At 37.4% G+C, this 15,733-nt stretch overlaps 1 long non-coding RNA gene across 1 annotated transcript in view; it reads right to left on the bottom strand.

Moving 5' to 3' along the window:
* Window positions 1-15,733, bottom strand: part of LOC128787653 (uncharacterized) — a 146,487-nt gene that overhangs the window by 39,970 nt on the left and 90,784 nt on the right. The window lies entirely within an intron of this gene.

The following is a 15,733-nucleotide window of genomic DNA, read 5'->3' on the forward strand; positions in this document are numbered from 1 at the left end:
TTTTTAAGGACAAAAATACCCATCTGTTTAAACTAAAGACTTCTGAATCCTGGATGCTTCCAAAAGGAGGAACAAACTTTAAAAGGCTATGACACAAAAATAAAATTTATTTCCTTTAGGGAGTTTGAATGAGCCTCACTTGCAGTGCAGTCCTTTCTTCTTCAGGTTGCCCATACAGACTATTTAAGAAAATTGTCTTCACCTACAGCAGAAAAGCACTGCTCTTGAGAAGTTTCCCCACAAAAGACCTCTTCAAACTTGATCTAAGGTCAACCAGAATTTTTGATCAAATTTAATAAGCACAGGGTTCCTGGACAATTTTAATGGAATTACAGAGGAAGTGAACTTTGGTTTTAAATAATGTGTTCTCCTCACTCAGGAGAACTGAGAGGTGACAAAACCTTGGCATTGAGTTGAATCTGCCCCAAAGAGGGATGCAGGCTTACAATTGTTCGTTTTGTGCAGTGAGGCTCCAGTTTACAAGCCAGCTTTTGAACCCAGGGACCTCTCAAAGGGCTGAGCTCTTTAATGACCTCCCCGACTCCTTCAAACACATCTCCTGAGGCCACCACACCGCTCCCTCTGTGCCAAGATTATGTGTTCCCAGAGCACAGCGAGAGCCAACAAAGTCCAGAAGAAAAAGGAAAGCTGCTCTCCTGTCAGAGCCTCGGCTTATCTCAGCAGCTCCCTATTTTTAACTCAATTGCAAACGATATCTGTGATCAAAGAGCCAGAACCCCTGGAGGAGCTTAGGCGAACAGCGTGGTGGCCGCAATTCTTCCTGATGATTTGTAAGCAGGAAAGGACTTTTGACATGAAAGACAGTTTAAACAGCACAAGAATAGCAATAAACCAGCTGTAAAATGCTTAACATTGCCCTTGAACTAATGCAAATTGTTCCAAACTATTTTCTTTTTCTTTCTTCTTTCTTTTTTTTTTTTTTTCCTCTTTTTTTTTTCCTTTTTGCAATCTCTGGGTGCCCTGCTGGGACATTTAAACAGTCACATGCTCACCGTACAAAAGCCTATATAAGTGGGGAAATACAGTGTAGTAATGTGTTTAGAATAAGGGAACCAAACAAGGGCCACAATTCAGATCTGCTGCCTTCCTTTCTTTTGTTTGAGAAAGTGTTCATTAATGACAAGCTTGTTTTGGATACTGACTGAGCGTCCAGACAGAAATGTTGAAGGGTTATTTATTGGCTTAAAATATTCACTTAAGCTATTGAAGAGATAGTTTAAAAAGTGAGTAAAAGCCTGAATGTTCTGAAAGTAAATTAGCTGGATCACTGAATATTTTAGATGTTTAGAAAATGGCAGTATTTACTGCCTGAGCTTCAGCAATATTAAACAAGTGTTTGCGGAAGTGATGTTTCAAGGGCATACTCTCTCCTACAGAAATTATACTACAAGAGATTTACTGAGCCCTTTAATGTCATCTTTAAAAGCATTATTTTTCTTTTTTTGTCACATGGATGTAATGTAGATGTTAAATTTCAAGCAGCGACACCTATATTTATCACCAGCAATTAGTTATGATCATTTAATAAGTTCCTATATAGAATAAAATAAAATAAGATTGTAGTAATTAGAGATAGGAAAGATCAATGAAATCATCAGTTCCATTTCCAACATTTTTGAGTACTGGGATATCTCTAAGGCAGATTCTATCAGCTTTTAGAAGAAAACACCAATTCTCTGCTACATCTGTTCACTTATTTCTACTGCTTTCTGACAATGCTTGTTCCCTTAAAATAACACTTTCTCCCCCAAAAACACTTCATTCCTCCCCACTATGTCGCAGGTCATTGCATAAAAACCTTATCAAAAAGTTAAGTATATTGATCAAACGTTGTATATTTCAAAGAGCTCTAAGGTATACATTTAACTCAGTTGGAAGGAAGTGGAATATAACTAAAGGTTTAAAAGTTACATCCTAATCAACAGCCCTGACTGGAGGGGAAAGATGGAGGGCAAAGGCTATGCTGCCACATGAAAGAGACACATTCAAAATAAAATAATTAAAAACAGATAAACAAATATTTCCTGTAGTTTTATCTGCAGTTAAAAGGGCTTCAAATTGAAGAACTTAAGTTTAAATTCAGGACAGTTTGCCAATCCACCATTGTATTCATAACTTTATACTGTATTTTAAATCATAGGACAACTGGCCTCAGAAAAATCCACAGTTAGAGACAATTTACCTCTGTATGCCAGGCTTCAATTTCCTCAATTTCCATTATTTATCAAATTAACTTCATAACAGTATGGTAACAACCTCATTAATCATTTAAACTATTCAGATGAGGAGCAGGAAGAGAGTGCTGTGCATGCATGGCCAGGAATATATGAGGTTTCTGAGCAGCCTAGGAAGTGCCCTCAGGAATCCATATCCCAGGACATCTAGGCATATTTCTTCATCCTCTGGTGATTTCTCTGTCTGAGAATGACAGGATATGCTCTCCTGCTAAATCTGAACAACGTGGGAACCTCTTCAGCTCTTATTTCTGGTGATGCTCTAGCCATTCACTGACCGTACCAAGCACACAGGGCTAGGAATTGTTTAAACTAACATTGTTTGAGGTCCTAAGTGCAACCACAGAGCAAAGCATCTAAAATGTTTTCAGCTCCCAAACATGATGTCAATGAAATATAGTTGGTGAATATTTTCTGTTCAGGCTCACATTAGTGTTTCTTGAATTCAAGTGACCTCATACTCAGTAAAAATCCACTATTCTATTTTCTATTGTTTCTATGTTCTATTTTATGTAAATTTTCAATTACTTAAGAAAATCTGCAAGCATTTTACTGGCTTTTGTTTTCTTATTTTGCTTCCCATCATTTTTATTTCATGAATACATGATGAAATAACTATTAAATCTGCAAAGTTTTATGGCACCTCAACCAACAATCAGGGGAAAAGAGCTGCCTGGCTTTGTCTCTGTTTTCCTTAAGACTAATTTCTGCAAGTGTTAGAGGTTAATAACACTTATTTCATCCCTTGCTTGAATCTAATAAAAGCAGTGGGGCATAACATTCTGTAAAATCAGGCAATAGAGGAAATAACACTAATGTTAACCTCTAACATAAATGTAGTGGTAATTGCCCTGGTCTCCTTTTGAAATGAATGCCTTTTGTAGTCTCCCAAGTGGCACTGAAAAAAATTCCAGTGTTCTAGGCAGCCACCAGTTTCCCAGATGGAGAACACTGTGTTGTCCATCCCTTGTTGTGCCATACTCATACTCCACAAAGATGTCACACAAAGGATTAGCATACAGACACAGGAAGAGCAATCCCTGGTAGCTGCCTTAAATGTACACCTTTAACAGGCAGAGACAGCTTTCTACCAGGAGGAAGAAAAAAAACAAAAAAAAACAAAACAAAAAAAAAAAAAAAAAAAAAAAAAAAAAAAAAAACAAAGAAAAAAACAAAGAAAAAAACAAACAAACAAAAAAAACCACCAAACGAACAACACTTTGCCTACTCTTCTTCTGCCCAAAATTTAAGCAGAATACATCAAAAGGCAAATGAGGTATTTTTTGTTAAATCATAATGGCATAACTATTCAGTTTTATCCCAATATTATTTTGGTTTTAAATAAACTGGTTTTAAAATTATCTTTTATAGTTTTCAGGATAAATCTGTGTGTGTATAAATACCGAGTTTTTATAAATACTGTCATTATCTCATGTTTATTTATAAATGCTATCACCTCAAAGTCTCCATTGACCCGAAGGGGACAGCTCCAGACTGTGTGTGCTGATACTTCATGTCAAAACTGGAATTTTACAAATATCCACAGAATTATTCTCAGCCATAATTTTAATTTCCAGTTGTCTTCAAGCAGGGTAGGAAAGAACGTGACACTCACAGGTCACAGCCATTACTTAGTAGCTTCTCACCTACAAATATCCTCAGCTAATCCTGAGAATTATATTCCATTCTGTTGTATAAACACAACTTTTTAGAGCCATTTGATATCCTCTCCTGGCTTCCAACTTACTCTCCATAAGAGCACAGAACTCCCACATCTCAATCCAATAGCAATATCCTGGAGGCAAAAAGTCTCACACAACACCTCTTGGTAACTGGGTAGAGCCCAAAAGATGTCACTCCAACTCTTTGTACACTTCTTTGGTTTATTGTCCTTTTTACCACTGGAGTTTCCTGAACATTCAAGAGATAATATTTGGTTGCAATGGTGCTGTTGTAGCTTTCTGAGCCTCACCTACAGCTCTGAAGAAATCATCTCTTATCCCTCCCTTGGGCTCTGAATGATTAAATAATGCTCCAATTCAGTTAAATTCAAAAGTATCATGCTGTTACCACATACTGAAATTTTCCAGAACAGTTACCGTACTGTACTTCACTTTCTTCAAAATCCTTCTTACCACCTGTCAGGACCATCAGACAATCAAGAGTTCTGAATCTCCAAGTATTTACTTGGTGGATACAACCTAATGACTGATGAGGATGATCAGGGATATTCTTACCAGGAACTGGTATCTTGTCACTATGGGTATGAATTAGCAGAAAGAGAAAAAATGGAGTGCAGGATGGTGGTGATTCTAATCACGTGGAAAAGGAGTTCTGGAGATGATCTTTCAAGGAATTAAAGAAAATTAAAGAAAAAACATACAATAATGAGAGAAAACAAAAATAGCAGGTATCTTTCTGCAGAAAGGCTAAAATTTGAAATGAAAAATGAGAACAAAAGAGATCCTGAGTTGCATACTCAACTTCTCCGAGTGACTTTGGAGAGACAGCATAAAGTCAAAATGGAGAAAGTGTCTATCCATCCATTCCTCCAAAGGCTACCTGATATGGAAGGAGACTCAGACTGTTTGCTGTGCTGCCACACTAATGCTCTTCAGACGCTTTACATTCACTAAATTCTTTTCTAATAGGGCAAGACAGCAGAGTTCTTTTCTCTTGACATTTACGAAGCCTGCAAAGTGGAAACAATCAGTACTTTGTCAACACCTGACATTTAGCTTGACCTTTTTTTCATAATTGTATTAGAAGGCTAAACTAGACCCCAGAACATTTGGAAACCAGCTGGATTTATAAACAGTAAAATATACTCCAGTCTACTATGCTCAACTAAGCCAGTTCAGAGTGGATTCCTCAAAATTTAGCTGCGATTTTCACAGAAGAACAGCAGTGTAAGGGAGCTTTTTAAGGAAATGGACCCCAAGGTCTGTGCATAAAACATCCTTTCCATCACCACAGACTTACTTTTCTATCTGAAAAACGATTTTCTGAAACTTTCTGTAGAAAATCCTCAAGACCTTTTGAGGATGGCATCTCTCTCCCACATAAGACACAGATAAACTGCACTAGAGGGGAAAAAAAATTTGGAGTGACTGATTTTGTGATATTGATCTATGTATTTTACTTGTTTCATGACTTCATTGTATTTGGAGGTTTTCTGCAAGACAGATTCAAGTGGAAATGTGACATCCAATAGCTACATTATATACAGGGAGTGATTAAATATGTCTGCAGAGGAGCAGCTACTATCATCTTCATTGTTTTCATGATACAGGGCATGTTTGGGCACACATCCCTCTCTACCTCACTGACTTTTCACTGCCTTCCAGAAGCAAAACTGTAGCCTGATTAACTCAGCCCTTGACATCATTCCCATGTACTTTGTCTGTGGAACCATGGCTTTCCAGAGATTTCTTGTTAATCTGGGAGGTTCTCCTCCACCCTTTGTAAAGGCATAGCCTGGAAAGAAAGAGGGAAGGAAGAGAAAGGTACTGGAATCGTGGAGTTCTCCACAAAGTGTAGGAAGAGCTATGCCCCAGAGAAGCAGTCGAACAAAATAATCATTCTGATGCAAGAAAAACAGTGTTATTGTAGTGGAGCAGCTATGAAAGAAGGTATTCTGCTGTACCTGCTGTGAACAAGGCCCCTGCTTTAATTATGTCTAAAGCTTGGTGGCAAATATCCAATCCCCAAGTGAAGGGAAAAAAAGGAAGCAGTATTTTTTTTTCCATTCATTTAGTTGGCTGATTATTATGAGTCTTTGACTCTTTGACCTTTTGTTCTTTATGAATGTGCCCTGCATATACCTATAGGGTCAACTTAGACTGATGGAGAGCAGCTAAATCTGGCTTTGTACAGTGCTTTAAACACTCTCCACAATGCCCAGCAGCTGCCTCCTGCCCTCACTTTACTCCAGTGCTAAGAAACCTCACCCCTAGGGACTGATAAGAGCTGGGAGCTGGTGGGCATGTTACAAAAGCAAAGGTTGATCTTCATCACAAAACACAATTTCCAGCATTGCCAGCTGCTGTGAGACCTCCTGCTTACAGGACAGCAGTGCTGGCTCGTGACATGAACATTGCCAATAAAATAACTGACAATAAACTCAGAGGACTCAGACAGATAACAGTGCGACATTGCTGGCTGTGCACATACAGCACTGACTTGTGCCTCTAAGGAAGCCTACTGTCCAAAAGGACCCTACAGCCAGCTTTCGGGGCAGAGATCTCATAAATGACTTGAGGAAGCATGACCGAGAGTAAAATAAAAGGAAAATTTGCAGCAAGATGATTCAGAATATATTATTTTAAAAACCTAATTCCACTGAAAGATTTTGGTCCTAAAGATCAACTGCACATTATGTTTGATATACTGTGCAAAAACTCTTCTAATTGAAACTGGAAGGAGACACAGGCAAAAGGATAGAAAGATATGAATGCAGGAAAGCACAAGCCATTTTTGTTAGTGATGTTTGCCTTTTTCTTGCTGTTGGATAGGCAGGAAGCCTGGGAAATGAAGTTTCTAAACCAGCATCTGATTTGGATGATTAAAATTAGGCTATGCAAAGAACCTGTGAAGTCTTCCCTTGAAGTTGCAATATGTGTGATTTTTTGGTAGGAGTTCCAATCATTATTATCCGTGTTCATGCAAGAAAATTACACGATTCCAAATGCCTAAGCAGCAGAAATGCCAAGCATAAGCCTTTCAGAAGGCTTGTTTTCCAGACCTCTCTGTGAACCACTGCATTTTCTGTGATCCTCAATCTAAAACCAGAAAGACCTGTGTGTTTCTACTATTATTAGAAAACAAATAATGAACGCTCTGATTATTTCTCTTTCTATTTGTGCTCCTTTCATTTGTGTTTTCCCTTCTGCCTGTTACAATCTCCAAGTATTTCAGCCTCCTTCAAGTCTATAATACTCAGTATATTCAGAGGACCTGGACACTTCCACTCACCAGTGTATTCCAAACCAAGCTGAGCAACTGCAGCAACCCCAATGATGTTGATCTGGTGTGATTTAGCTTTACAATGTAATTAAGTACATAGTCCTTACTCTGATAAGAACGCCACAAACAAATAAATACATTAGTACCCTAGGTTATGCACCAATATGCTCCCAAAAGCAACTGTTTGGTGGGAGGGACTCATTACTTTACAAGTTTGTGATCCACAGATGCAGTAATTGACACCAAAATAGGAGCCACATGACCAAGTTTCTCAGTCTCTCAGAAAAAAAGTTAGACTCTTCAAAGATTCCCAGGGAAGCTAAGATCAAAGCCCACAAACAATCCCACAGCTCATTAGTGACATGACCAGTCACTGTTGGGTAGAGGGGAAAAGATGCTCAGTTTGATTCATAAGTGTGATGAACAACAGCTTTATAATTCACCACAGAGGGCAGATCCCTAAGAGGCACCAAAACTTTTCTCCACAGTAAGTGAAGGACCACGAACTGGTTAAACAAAAAAAAACAAAGCTGGAAAAGCCCTGAGAAACGGTACTTGGTGTAGAGATAATGATTTAAATTAAAACAAATGGAGAGGATAAATGTGATCCTGGATAGTGCTGTATGGAAAAACACTGAAATCACCAGGCAAGTAACTGTGACCCAGGCTCTGCTGTGCACCCTGTCCAGACAAGGCACAGCTATGAACAGTCTAGTCAGAAAGGGGATCTGAATCATTCTCTGCTTCAGCTTTAAATAAGGATGACATTTAGTACTGAACAATTCAGGAAAATAATCTTCATTTGAAACAGTTTATAATTTAAAAATGGGTTATTTGAAATTAAATTGTTGGCATTCAGTCTGTGGAAAAACATCTCAGTGCTGGGTTTTCTTCTCCCCTGTAAATCTATCTTTGTCTATCCTGCAGTAAAACCATGTAATTAAAGATATCACTCATTCAGGAAGGTGGTACATATTACCAGATTCCCTCCTCAGAGGCCACTGCATATTGCCTCCTATTCCAAACTGCGGTGTGGTTTTCTGGTGCCTGCTCTGTGGGCAGATGTTCCCAGAGAATTATTACATTTGTTTAAGCAAACTGCAATATATATATAGATATATAGATGTATATTAAAAAAAATCTATTACAGCAAGTAATGATGACCAAAAAAAGCCACAAGTTTTTCTACATCTGTTTTTGTTACACATGGTAACCAGGGAGATGAAAATATCCGCAGTCCTTGGTTCTGCTACTCATAACAAAGTGCTTCTGCTTTATGCACTGAATGGTTCCATTTGATTTTTTTAAGAGACTGAAAATAAACACAATCTCTATGCATAGTTTCCTCTGTTTTCAGGAACTATGACCTTTGACTCCTGTAAATCTATTTAAAGCTAATGTCTAAAGATCTGTTGTTCCAAGGATGTACAAAATATACCTAAGATTTATGTAACAATAAATCTTTCCTGGGCTTTCCTTTGTCAATTTTATTTCATTAACCAAAGCCAGTAACCAAAATGAGCTGCACATCCTCTGGAAGCTATCTAATGGGTTATTTATTTTTATTACAAACAATCATTTGTTTGTATCTCATATTAATGTTGAAGGCAGGTGAAGACATAAGGATTTACTGTCACCCACAGACGTGCAGTAGCAGTACAAACAAGAGATATTATTATTATTATAAAAACTCATTCATCTCTGAAAACAGCCCAACTAAAATAAGCCAGCTACAAAATATGGGCTACTGCACAAAGCACTCCTGAAAACAATATTTTCTGCCTTTTGAAAGTAATGGAAAATGTTACAATAATACCATTTTAAGACTGCTCTTGAAAATATCTTGATCCTCTTATTTCACACTTAAACCACTATCCCACTTCCACCAGCCCCAGATTAACACTGACTTACATCTATTTACAAAAACAGATGTATTTTCCCTCTCAGCAAGTACTGTCACCACTCCAATGGTCTGAGTAAGTTTAAAATTGGTGAAAAAAATCTTGTTTACAGTGACACACTTGTTTTTCCAGACATATTGCTTCAAACCATCTCTTTTCCCAGAGAAAAAAACTAAGCTAAAATGATTGGAAAGAAAAATTGCAAAGCAAAAAGTAAATGAATCAAACTACTTGGGAATACGTTTATCATTTGAGAAAAGACCACAAACCATATCTAAAGAAAGACAGTAACTTTATTAAACAGCCAGCTGAGTCACAATTAAGATAACAAACAAAGAGAAAGATTGCAATACAGAACTCCTGGAAAAATATCAGACTGTGATCCATAAAAATCCATACTGGATGAAGTTTATGGTCATGGAAGGTGCTAATTGGTATCAGCTAGCTATAAACACTTTAACAACAACTGGCCAAGGTAAGAGGCACAGATTCCTAGAAGAGCTGCTGACTACATATCCAGCCTGATAAGGTGGACTTTCAATACATATTTTAATAATGAAGAAATTCAAGAAAGATTGGAAGAATGTTAATAATTTGCCAGTGGCCATAAAGGGCAAGGTGGATGACACAGGTAATTGCAGGCTGGTTAGTGACATCTATTTCTGGTAAAACACTGGAACACCAAAAGGGGGTTCAGTTGATAAAGAATTCAGAGATAGGAAGATAATTACTGCCAGTCAGCATGTTTTTATGGAGAGAAGATCTTATCAGATATCCCATTCAACCTTTTGAGATCATACATTTCACTAATGGAAGCAACTGCACTGATGCAATAATCTGAGACCTCTTTAAGACATGCACTTTTAGTTTGTTTACCACTATCCAGTATCAGTGAGATTTATATCAATAGAGTAAGATCAACCTTAAAATAAGGAATAGTCACTGAATGGAAGTTCACTATCATGGACCCTGACAAATTGGTATTAACTCCAATGCAATTCATAATTTTCATGGGTGATCTGAGATTATTAATTTCCACTGACTGTACTCTGGGGTTTGCACAGACACACATAGATATCATTATAGACCAATACAGTTAGAGACTGGGCCTTAAAAAGCAGCAATAGGAAGGGATTTATGTGTTAGGATGTGTAGGTAATTTAAATGGAGTATCATCTCCATCTTTCATTTTTCTTAAGAAACCTAAAATACATAAAGAGAGGACTATTGAGCAGAAATGTGTTTTAGCCTCTAGATTGAAGCTGATTAAACCTCTAAGGAACACTTGATCTATGAACAGATGTTCACTTTCTAAGAAGAAGATTGGAAAACTGAAATACCTAAGGTGAAAGAAGCTATAAAAATGAGAGTTTTAAAAAACCCTTATTATGAGAGGAGATACGCTTGAATGTCTCTTTTCATTCCTTTTAAGTGAGAATACTGGAAAAGGATGATGATGTGCAAATACCTTCATGAAGAGAAAATACAGACACTAAACAATACTTAAATTTAGCAAATACCTAGATTTCAAGATCCAATATCTATGTAATGTTTAGATTCAACTTTCTCTTAACTCCCTTTTTGATTTTTTTTTTTTTAATTAAAAAAGGCCTTTTAAATAGGGGTTGATTATCTCTGGTTAAGGTCTGACCTCTTTTCTTCCAAAAGATCCCTTTTTAAGGCAGCTCCTGTGCTCTCTTCTAGAAAGGGAATTTCTTAGTTGGGCAAATGGCTGTGCTAGTTCCCACTACAGACCACAGCACTTCCGAGAGGACCTGCAGGACACACTGCGGAACAGGTTAGTACCACAGGAACATTCAAACACCACCTTCACAAGAGGGCTAGCTGCATATAAGATTGTGTCTTCAATGACTAAATAAGGATAAAAGAGCTCAGAATTAAAATATTCTTAAGATCATTTCAGTACCATCTCACAGTTCATTTATAAGGATATTTCCAGCCTTTTCTTCTTACCATCATAAAGATATTTTCCCTATCATTGTCAGGTGACAGATGTTTTTTTAAACCTTCAGGAAGGCAGCATTCCTGCCTTATGGGCCTATCTTTTACAGGTGAGACGAACAAAATGGAATCAAAAAAAGAAAAGGTTATTTTAAAGTGCAAGTGAAACAGAAACCTCAAAAGACTCAAGTATAAACATATAAAGCAAGAGTCTTACAAACTAAGGCAGCCTGCTCTCTTCAGCAGAGACAGCATTAAAAAAAATGTTGATACTATGAGGAGCAGATGGATTTGGGAATACTGGAGGAGCAGATGGGGAGGACTGGGAACAGGAAGCCTGCTGTTGGAGGACAGCAAAGAGGGCAAGCTGTTCTTGCACACAAGGTTGTGGAAGTGGTGGCAAGCTGCTCACACCTGATGCAGCACCAGGTGAGGAGCCTGTAGGGACACATGAAATAGGGAGGGAACATGATTGAGCTGATGAGGAAGGAAAAACTTCAGCAGATGCATTTCATATTCACTGGGAAGGGTTCTGCTTATTTTGGGAATGCTAAAGTAGTGGATGTCCCAACAGTCAGGGTCACATAAAAGTAGACCCCGCAGTTCCATGTGGATTTAAAAAAAAAAAAATCAGTTGGCTCACACCAGCAGTATTGCTCATTGTTAGGTTTGGGAACAGATATTTAATTGATGAAAATCAGAGGAGCTATATGAATTTCAGTGGAGATATAGCAGCTTATTATTACTAGCAGCTTTAGGCCTGTTTGTCATTAACTAATAACTTATCATCAACAAACACCACACTTTGTATATTTACAGCACTAAAGATTTTTAGATTGAAAAAGCTATTTCCCTGTCAAAATGAACTAAATTAGCAGATGTTTACTGCCTTTCTCAGTTCTGTTGCTGCCACTGACACTGATTTTCACTGGCTTTAGCTTGGTAAATATTTGGTATTTTATCAAGTATTATGTCATTCTCAGTATATGGTTCACAATCTTGTCCTTAAGTTTCTATGGCATGAATTAGTCAACTGGAGATTGACATATGAGTTTGATTTAGGTTAAAAAATATGAACCAGAGCAGAGGATGAAGAATTCAATTTATAACCACCAAAATGGCAAGGAAAATACGACTGAGAAATATATTGGCATTCCTCAAAATAGCAGATATATGTGTGGTTGTGGTTAGGAATGGGAGGGCAAAGGGGAGGATTTTCCAAAGGAATGGAATAGAAATTTTACAGTGGTTTGTCTGGCCCTTCTATTCATAGAGTTTGTTAACTCCCTAAATAAAGTCAGATCATTTGCATTTTAAATAATGGGTTTTGCCTAAGACTCTTAACTTGTTTTATTAAACAAGTGAGTAAATAATTAGGTACAAAAGACAGCTAAAGGATAAAAATTCATATTAGCAAAACATCTCCAAACTGTAAGGCTACACCATATGATCCTCTGGGAGGCATTGCAAAAGCATTTCAAAATCTGCTCATTTTCTCATTTCCTTAATCTTTGATTATTTCTTCTAGTTTCTGCACTAACAGAGTGAATTTTACTTTATTTCAAGTTTTTCAGAAGAGAAGCCTTCCCTAAACACTCCTAACTGAAATTTCTTCCAAACTGGCCTTGCTCAAGTCTTGATTCACACATGCAAAAGTACAGACAACACAAGAGAATAAATTGTCACCTGTGTTCAGCAGTAATTTCTAAAAACAAAAGAGACCAAGGGTAAGGAGACAGCTGCCTAATAAATGGTCTTAACTGTGTTTCTCTCTTTACCTGGGACAGCCTTGTTCTTTCCTCATATTTCCTCTACTTTCCCTCACTGACAACATCTCACTCTGTATCTCTACATTGTACAAACATTCTATTCAGAAAACAAGCTGAAAAAAACCCTAGAGATTGGTGTTTGTCTTCCTTAGCCTCACCCTTGCCTGTGTAACAAACCATGAAAATTTTTCCTCCATTTTCCTGGTATTTTTATTCTACCTTCTTTTCTAAGTTTCTTATCCAGTTGGGGCTTTTTCCCCCTCACTGTTCAGCTATAACCCCAGTGTGAAACCCACAGCATCTTCTTAAACCTGGCAAGAACAAGAAGTTCATTCATTGACAATTTCTCCCATTAGATCACCTCATGAGATTTCCTGACATTGAATTTCACTCCAGAATCCTCCATTGAGCTCTCTGGAGGCCAAACACTAAGCCACAGGCCTTAAATCAGAGAGACATCAATACACCAGCATTTCCTGAGGCTTCTGGAGTGGTAGACAATTGATTAGATGTGCCCAGGTTATCCTCTCAGGCAGTGTTTTCTGAGGATGCCATTCTTTCTCCATTGTACTGATAAAAGTCTTTCCCAAAGCTTTTCAGCTTGTGAGGAAGAGATACTGAACAAATATAGAGGGACCAGACTGGCAATGAGACTCAGAGTTGTATTTTCCTCTACAGGAATTCCTCTCTGCTTCTCATCTCTCTGATAATTCACCAGACTTTGTCTCTGCTCCACTTCTGAGCAAGCTGAGCAACAGGAGATAAGTAACTTAAAATTTTTTAATTTCATACTCTCATCCTTTTTATTTAGGTTTAAAACTAAAGCAAATGGATGCGTTCACCCCCAAAACCTTTTTATGGGTAACTATCCAAATACTTGTGGCTACACAGTCAAACAGAAAGGCTAAGAAGGTTTTTTTTAAAAATACAGTTCATTTTGAAAGAGAAACCTAAGAAGGTTTTTTTAAAAATACAGTTCATTTTGAAAGAGAAACAATCTGTTTGTTACATGGATGAGGATCACAACTCATTTTGAAAACATGCAATAAACAAAGGGCAAGAGCAGCAGCAACTCTGCTCAGGAAATGTCTTAAAATATTAATAACTGCATACACCTAGATGAAAAAACAACATCACATCTGCTCAAGCTATTATAAAGTCATAGAAATGCATTTGTATCAGACACTTAAAGCTTCCTGCTTGTCTTCTTCCTGTTCCACATTGATTCCATAATGCATTGGCATTGCTGAGTAAGCTCTTGGGAAGTACAACCAAATATAGTTTCAGAAGCTAAAGAGATTAAATAGAGTCTGATCTAGTTTGCAATAATGGCAATAAACAGAACAAATAAAAATACCTCCTGAAAGAATTGTTTTTCTATGGAAATCCTAGCCATGCTCTTTTTTTTGATTCTAGGGAAGAATGTCAATATTGAAGTAGCTTAACTTGGTGGAAACATTTAATTCTCATGAGTGTAGCTTTATAAGAGGTCTAGAATGTCATGGCTAATAAATGTCTCAGGTCAGATTAAATAAATCAGAGTGACAGCATTGTAATGGTTTAATTTTATAATCTGCATATAAACTTAAAGCACTGTAGTAGATTTATTCTGATTTATTTATGCCTGTACCAAGATCCATACATTTAGCATCTCACAATTTAATCAAGCTAGGAAAACAAAACCCTGCATGCTACATTAGTATTCATTATACAGCTTAGGAGTAAGTTCAGCCAGAGTTTCTGAAAAGATAAGTTTCAGGGCACCTGAAAAGATATGAGGCATTCTCTAGGCCTCTACTCTTAACTCACACAGGAAAAAAAAAAACAAAATTAATTGGACATAATGGAGTGGGATACAAACGTGAAGAGAAATTCTTAATATTCTTAGTGTTTGAGAGCTAGGATAGCACTCTAAATATGAAAGATGTGACTGGGTTATAAAATTAAGAAGTAGAACCACAAGGCAGTTTAAAAAAAGAGCAGCTTGAGTCACGACAGAAAGGGATTCATGCTAATTGCTACGCAATCTCTTCAGTTTCCATTTCCAAGCTCTAGATGTCCCATCAGACAAGACCTGTCATGGAATATAACTGTTTTCCTCCATTTCTCACCTTCCACAAACAAGTCAGCCACAACAAGGAATTCCCATAAGTTCCATTCCTGTGAAACCCACAAAGGCTCTAGATTGTGCTAGGAAACCATAGCCACTAAGGCAAAGAGTCTTCTTCAAATAAGTTACATCACATCTGTTTCAAGCATATTCAGAGTTGGCAACACACCTCTTCCCATGAACCTAGAATTACTTCTGACTTTATGCTTACTTGCTATTTTGGCATCTTGATAGATACATCAGAAATTTTTCTGCTCTTTCTCATATTGTTTGTTGACTCATATGTTGCCTAAACTTTTGCTGCAACACTTAGATTTCCAGAATAGTCATAACCTAAGAATCTGTGCAGAAGTCACCTTTTCCTATGTCTTCCCAGAGGCTTGGGCTAGAACCGCCAATAACTCACTGCCTCCTCTTTTCCCCAAATTGTTTGATATCCTCTGATATTTCTTGTTAGTAAAAGGGTTCTTCCTCAGAAGCATCCCTGAGAAGCAGTATTCCTGCACAACAGAAATGCTAAATACATTATCTGGAAATAATCTATTAGTCTTTTGTACTATCACCTGCACATTTTTTGAAAATTTTCGGAGAGAAATGGGGGTATGGTTTTTCATGTCCTAAATGCCAAGATAAACTGAAAGATAACGGTAGGGCCATTAAGATAAAGTCATGTCTAGAATGCCATTATCTTGAAAAGTGTAATTTTAATTTCTTGATCTCTTTCCTCACTCTAATGCAACACAAGGTGGCCAGTTCTCCAGAGCTTGACTA

Source organism: Vidua chalybeata, chromosome 4 (assembly GCF_026979565.1).
Source record: "Vidua chalybeata isolate OUT-0048 chromosome 4, bVidCha1 merged haplotype, whole genome shotgun sequence".
In the NCBI taxonomy this organism is placed as follows: Eukaryota; Metazoa; Chordata; class Aves; order Passeriformes; family Viduidae; genus Vidua; species Vidua chalybeata.